Genomic DNA, 7513 nt, shown 5'->3' with positions numbered 1-7513 from the left:
CCACACCTGTTACTATTTATGCAGCACCAGGAGCAGATAAGATAAGCGGGACATCTGCTGACATTAAAAACAACATCCTGGCAGATACCAGTTAGGCACTTACCCGATGCCATTCAGTCAGGCCCTGCTCCTGCAGAGACATGCCCCTGTGTTGGACGTGGGTGCTTCTAGTGGGGCTAGAAGCAGCCCCACTGCAATGGGGCTTGACAAGGTCACATTTAGCAAGTAAATCAACGGTTTGATTTTGGAGGTGCTACTAAGCCCCTTGGTCTTCTTGCAACACAGGGGAACAGTGTGTGCTTCCGTTCCTAGCAGGTCCCCTGTGTGTTTCCCAACTAACCATCTCATTTAGCTCCAGAGATGATGCTTTTAGAGTCCAAGCATCTAAGTCTGTCCTTGGGCTCACTGAGGAGCTCACCTTGCCATGGTCCTCAGCAGGAGACAGCTGCAAAGGCCTCACTGATGGAATAACTCTGAGATGTTCCCAGGTTACTAGGGTTGGAGGTGCACTGTAATTTCAAGTAAGTTTGGAACAAATTGACCTTCACTAGCTTAAACCTCCCAAAAATGTGGGCCATGAGGACAGCTGCGTGCCTTCTAGCAAGGCCTCATGTTTGGAGACTTCTATGTCAGTGGCAGGCATTGCCCTACTCACAACAGTGTAGCCTGTTCCTCAGGAAAGCCAAGATGGATTCAACCCACATGGTGCCACAGAGCACCCCGGGCTTGTCTTCTCTGCAGCATTCAGGTCTCTGGGCACCGTGGAGCATCCTGTCATCGTCCTGACCCAATCAGCCCATCACCGTGCACCGAGGGATGTTGTAGGTTGTCTGCTGCTTTGCTGAGGCCGCGGGAAGCAGGGAGCCAGGACACTCGCAAGCAGAACAAAGTCGCCTTGAGCAAGAGGCGCGAGCCAAGCTGAGCCCTGAGTCCGGCTGCCTGCAGGATCCTCATCGGTTTTGCTCCAGCAGGGAAGAAAGAGCTGGCCACAGCAGGGTAGGTGATTTCCTTTAAAAGACAGCACTGTGTGTAATAAATGAAATGGCTTGAGGTTAGCAGCTGGGTCTCTTTGTGTGTGTGTGTGTGCACGCACACGCATGTTTGTTTTGATAAACAGTGGTAAAACACCATCCTTGTGGGATCGTATTTTCTTGCCGGAGCAAGTTGTCAGCTGGAGATGAGACAGCGGAGGAGGAATATCTGAACGCCTGTGTTTGTTTGCTTTGAAAACCCACTTAAAATTAGCTCAATGAATACACTCCTGCACAGATTGCTCCCAAAATGAATAAATCAAGCTATGTGCAAGGAAACTTGATAATACAAACCAATTCCCTCCACTGCATGTCAGACCCAGATCTCATTTACATGGGTGCAGTTCACTCTGCCAGGGTATCTTTGGCGTTGGATGGAGAGGAGAAACCTGGACTGGTCCCTGCTGCTGGTTTGGAGCTTGAAATTGTGGAGTGGCTCTGCAGTGCACATGATTCTGGTGGGATGTGGAAAGGTGCAGCTTGGTGCAGCTTTTGCAGAGGAAACAGTCGCCAGGTCAGTCCACAAAGCTCTACCACAGGGTAATGAGCAGGGAGGAAATGCAATCCTCAAACGCACCCAGGAAAAGAGCACATTGCTCAGATACAGCCCAGTGAGGGCTGAGAGGAAGCTCATGAAGTTCAACAAGAGCAAGTGCAGAGTCCTGCACCTAGGGAAGAATAACCCTATACATCAGTACAGGCTGGGGGCTGACCTGCTGGAAAGCAGCTCTCCAGAGAAGGACCTGGGAGTGCTGGTGGATGACAAGTTGACCATGAGCCAGCAATGTGCCCTTGCAGCCAAGAAGGCCAATGGTCTCCTGGGGTGCATTGGGAAAAGTGTTGCCAGTGTTGGAGGGAGGTGATCCTGCCCCTCTACTCAGCCCTGGCGAGGCCTCATCTCGAGTCCTGTGTCCAGTTCTGGGCTCCCCAGGACAAGAGAGACATGGAGCTACTGGAGAGAGTCCAGCGAAGGGTTATGAAGATGATTATAGGAGTGGAGTATCTCTCTTATGAGGAAGCGCTACAAGAGCTGGGCCTCTTTAGCCTGGATGAGAGAAGACTGAGGCGGGATCTTACCAATGTACACAAATATCTTAAGGGAGAGTGTCAAGAGGATGGAGCCAGGCTCTTTTCAGTGATGCCCAGGGAGGTTGTGGAGTCTTCTTTAGAGATATGCAAAATCCACCTGGATGCAACCCTGTCTAACATGCTCCAGGTGACCCTATTTGAGTGTGTGGGGGGGTGGGCTAGATGATCTCCAGAGGTCCCTTCCAACCTCAACCATTCTGTGATTCTGATTCTGTGATCTACATAGATGTCTCTACTTGCCTTGGGTGGCCAAGATCCTGTTGCAGACAGAGGAGACCTAACCAGTTCAGGGGAGCCAAAAAGCCATTTAGCTCACCCTAAAGCAGATGTCTACACTTAGGCAGGTAAATCTCTCTCCATGCTCTGCTGACTGTGCTGACTGGGTCCCCAATGGCTGAAGCAGGAGTACAAACACCCAGCGCAGCCGGGGGCTTCGCTGTGGATATTTCAACACAGGCATCTGCATTTTAAGTTGAGTCTATGTCATCAAGCTGAGCAGAAGCATCTCACCATTAAACTGTTATCTCCTTAATGTGATTGAAAGTCGTAAGTTATTATTGTCGCCTTTTTAGGCACTCCAGGAAGGAAAAGAGGAGATACTAACCCCTAGAAATCTAGGATCTGAACATGGACTGAGATCACCTGGCAGACAGCTTTTAGGGTAGCATCAAAAGTTGATTTTACCATCTGGTGATGAACAGGGCTTGAAGGTACTTCCTTCTGTGGTGAAACTCCAGTTTTCCATGCAGTGGGCAAACCTTGCCACAGACTAAGAGGCATTTTTGCTGTCTGTCCTTTTATCAGCCACTCACTCTACTACTATACCAAAGAGCAATACCAGACAACCGCCCCCTCCACCCCCCCTATTCCGCATGAACTGGTGGCAAACTACTGATTTTAAAGTTATCTACTGTTGTCTGCTTTACTTGGTGTCTGCTGTTTCACTGGTAATCTGTCATTTTATTGCTTTGGGGTTAATCTGTTATTCTATTGCTTTTTGAGGTAATTTACTGATTTTATGAGCGAGGTATTTGTTCTTTATGTTTTTAAAGATAATATACCACTTATATTAATGATTTGCTGGATTTCCAGCTATTCAGCAGCCCACTGAAAGCCATATCTTCCAGAGGATTGCTGACCATCAGATGACTACTATAGAGATACAAGCCAGATACACATGTGCCGTCAATTTGACGTATCCAGGATGAGTTAGGTTAATGCTAGATGGTGTAAGTATTGCTTATATGAAGATCCTAGCCAAGTCAAGACGCCATTTGGGGAAGTTCTGGCTGGAACGTTTCAGTGTGGGAGTTGAGGAATGCTGGATGAAGCGTTTCCCATGGTCTTGTGGGATCATGTTCCCTGCCTGGCCCCTGTCCTCCAGCACTTGGTGCTCCAAATCTTTGAATCTGTAATGACCATCAGAGACCTCAAGGAGCAGCCAGTCCAGACAGCAGCCTCACTAACGGAGACCCTGTGGAGGCCAACCATACACTACGTCAGGGGGTGCACATCTGATTAATATCAGAATCCAAGTCCAGAAGGACAAGGGAAATACGTTCACACAGCTCCGAGTAAATCATACTTAATTTTTCATCTGTAGACAGGGAGGCTACAGGGAGGAGAGCTAAGAAACACAGAGGTTAAGTAACATACCCCACGCTCCAGAACTGCATAGAATAGAGATTTCCAAACTCACAGACCAGCCACTTGGTCACTGGGCCTCAATTTAATCAGCAAGTGTGTTTTTGTTTAAGAATGACAACGCATTAGTTTTCTTGCAATTCATGGACCCCACCCCACTGTGCTCACATAAAGATCAAAGAGATGGTTACTGCTCACGGTCTTGCCACTAAAAATGATTTCTTGTCATGCTGTAAATTTGAGAACATCAACAGTATCTAAAATGTTTGACAAATGGCTTCTTTTCAACTTTAAAGTAGACTGCCTTCAAATCACTACCTCCTTCCTCAATGGAGGTTTCCATACTCTAAAAGCTCCATCAGAAATAAATTGAATCCCAAGCATTCATCCCCAGCGTTCATTCTGAAGGCCTATGTTTTGCGAGTAGATCATTTTCATGTGCAAATAGCAGCCTGCCTGCAAACACCTGCAAAATAAAAGTAATTTCTAAAACCACGGGCCACCAAATCCCTATATAAGCTTGGAGTGATTAAACTTAGGTTATAACAACAACGTGAAAGTGCCTGATGCCCTGTGTAATACCTTTATTGGCTCTGCTGTTAGTGTCACATCTGAACATACTTGCTGCTCAAGCTCCTTTTCAGCCCTGTTCCCTCTTTCCCAACCTGGGAACACAACTGGGCTGTTCTTCCTGACTTAGGGAGCTTACACACGTACAATAAAAGGATGCTGAGAAGAAAAACAGGTCTGTGACTAATAGCAGTTCTCACTCAGATCAGGTACAGTATTTGGGTAACACTTACACAAGAGAAGAGACTGGATTATCCTGTGGAAAAGCTATTTACACTACGATCATTGAAGCCAATGGTTCCCTTGCGTTACTCTTTTCAACTTTTCCTTCTCTGCAGAAAGTAAAGGATTTTTTTTTTTTTTTTTTTTTTTTTTTTTTTTTTGCAACTAAATCCTTTCCCAGTAAGTAGTTTGGAAGGGGCTACTCTGTTTTAGGGGAAAGGAGACTTCAGCCTTATGCGCTTGATGACTGGATAATTGCATTGGGCCGTGCAATAGCCCAAAGAAGCAGACATTATGGGCAAAGGGGAAAATGTCAGTTCTCCATTGTCAGCTGGAGTTTTGTGGGTATGTTGCTTCTGTAGACCTTTTTCCGTATCCTCTTCTGCCTGCTGTGACTGTTAGAAGATACTGAGTAGTGAAAGGGCTGAGAGGAGCAACACAGGCTTCAGGCTGAGCTGAGTCTCCCATTTTTGCAGTGATAATACACATGTTCCCAAAAGAGGAGTCCGCAGAGGAAAACCCTCTGAGTGCTGGGGCAGAGATAGATGGGTTTCTCTCTTATTGCTCATCACTGTAATGATGAGACTGCCCCAGGATTTTGCTTGTGTTCTGAAGATCTATATCCCACGGCCATTTAATGATCCCAAGGCCAGGGACTGGGTGGGAAGCAGACAGAAGGGCCCCACACAACTTCTCTTCCCAAACACTCCTTGCTGTTCTTTGCCAGCAGTGCTGCTAGGAGGACAACTGCTAGGAGCACAAAGCATCTGTGATGGCCTCAGAGACCCACGTTACACCCCGCTTCATGCTGGTTGTCAGAAGGGGAGATACCACGCTGGCTTAAGCTGGAAGCCCGGTGAAGACGAGTTTCCATGAAGTCAGTGAGGTCACACGAGCTTATGGCGCGCTGGAGATCTGCGGGAAGGCGCTGTGCACACGCTCCCCTGCCACCGTGAAAGTGAGCCAGCGCTGCTCCCTCTAATTAAGGGGCATGATTTCACCTCCCATTACCTCACACTTACCACAGGGTAAGAGCATGGACGTGGGCAGCGTGACCCACGCCCTGGCTTCCCGCACAGTGACTGTTCCTGTGTCTATAATTTTTTTTTTGCATTTATATACTTCAACTCTGCTGGCTCAACCGCTGTCAGTGTCCTTACACACACAGAAACGCATATGCATACACACGTACGTGCAGGGTTGTGTAGGTTGGGCTGAACGGATCACACGAGGCAGGTTGTGCAACCTCTATGAAAGAGATTTCCAGCCGGGTTAAAACGCAGTCCTGGATGTATCACGAAGGAAGGAAAGACCAATTTTTATTTCAAAACAAGTGCACCTATACTTCAGGGAAAGGCAAATTAATGCCTCAGATAAGGAGCATGGCATTAGTGAGGGTTTTTTTTGCTGATGAGGCACCTTTATCCTGATATGAGTCCCAGATATTAGCACAAAGAATTACAAGGGGGAAAACGATGCTAATCCTGTGTATCCGCAGTGTCTAACCTGCCAAGCACAAACATTCATGTAATCACTTTGCAGTTATCTGGTAACCACAACAAAGCACACAAAGAAAATGTAATTACAGGGGCTCCGTAAACTTATCTTAAATTATCACCTATAGCCAGGCACACATTATTAGATATTAGATTCTCCTGTAGATCAGAATCTCATTTGCATCTAATTTGAAATAACTATCTCCTTATTGGCAAGCGATGAAATCTAAATGAAGTCACATAAATCCTACTTCACAGCTCAATTAAGGAAATATGATTACGGAACTGGAAGCAGATGAAGATATTGCTGGGGAACGGATGATGGCAGAAGCCTACAGGAAGCAGTTGATGCTTTCCAGGGGTCATTTGTAGGGGAACCTGTAGGAACAGAGTTTCTATTGTTATACGCTTCAGAGTATGTGGGGCAGAGAGGGGGCGAGAGACCGGATTCCCATTTTTAAGTGCTTTGGAGGTTTTCGGAGGGAGTCAGATTCCATTGTTACATTTTAAGTGTTCTCTAAGCTCACTGGAAACACTATACATTTTCACCAATTTTTCCCTCTGCATCCTTCCCTCTTGTGATAGGGTTCACAGTATTTGGTTGTCTTCTGTTGATCTTTATGCCATGCTCAGGGGTCAGATTAGATAAGGAGCAATGTCGCTTTATCTATCTCAGTAAAAGCCAAAACAGATTTAAGGAGATGTCCTAGGAGCACTCCACATGCAACAGGCAGGAGAGCAGGTGCTTTTGTAGCTCTCTTGGGTGCCTGCACCTGGGTCATATTAGGAAGGACCATCTGTCAGATGCACCATAAAATGTCTTGGGAAAAGGGTCCCTGAGCCCTGGAGGACACAGGCAGGACAGCAGCATGTGCTATATAATCAAAGTAGCTCAGTTTCATCGGCGCAGCTGCTGACGTGGTGGAGGAGCATTGAGCGCTAACATGTTGATACACCAACATTCTCCAGAGGGTTCTTCAGTCCTGGAAGCAAGCAAGTCAGTTCGCCAAGCTGGATGCATCTGGGGACAAAGTTGTCCTCCAAACCCTCAAAAGAAAGTGTTAAAGTCACAGGCAGCAGCTGTGAGGGGGGAGGGTGGGATCGGGGGCTTGGTGGACGGCAGATGCAAGAGTACATCCTCCTGTATGTTCTCAGGAGCACTAGTAATTATTCCTATAGGGAAGACACATTATGGCAGAAGCTAGCAAGAAATAAATACGAAGAAACAAGGATGCATCTGAAAGCACGCTCAGCCAAGAGAGAGAGTCAAATCAAGGACAGATCCCGAACTCTGAGTCCCTGTAGTGACCAAGGGAACTTTGCCTTAAGAAAATGGTGGTTCTGGTTGAGTGACAGCTCTGCCCGGACTGCTAGCCCATGCCAAAGGCTGTGCTTCCCGGCCTTCAGTTTTCTTGCTCCATCCCAAACCGCTTTCCCCTAAAGAGAAAAGACAGCCAGAGA

This window comes from Rhea pennata, chromosome 1 (assembly GCF_028389875.1).
Source record: "Rhea pennata isolate bPtePen1 chromosome 1, bPtePen1.pri, whole genome shotgun sequence".
NCBI lineage: Eukaryota > Metazoa > Chordata > Aves > Rheiformes > Rheidae > Rhea > Rhea pennata.
Note: the sequence above shows the minus strand (reverse complement) of the source record.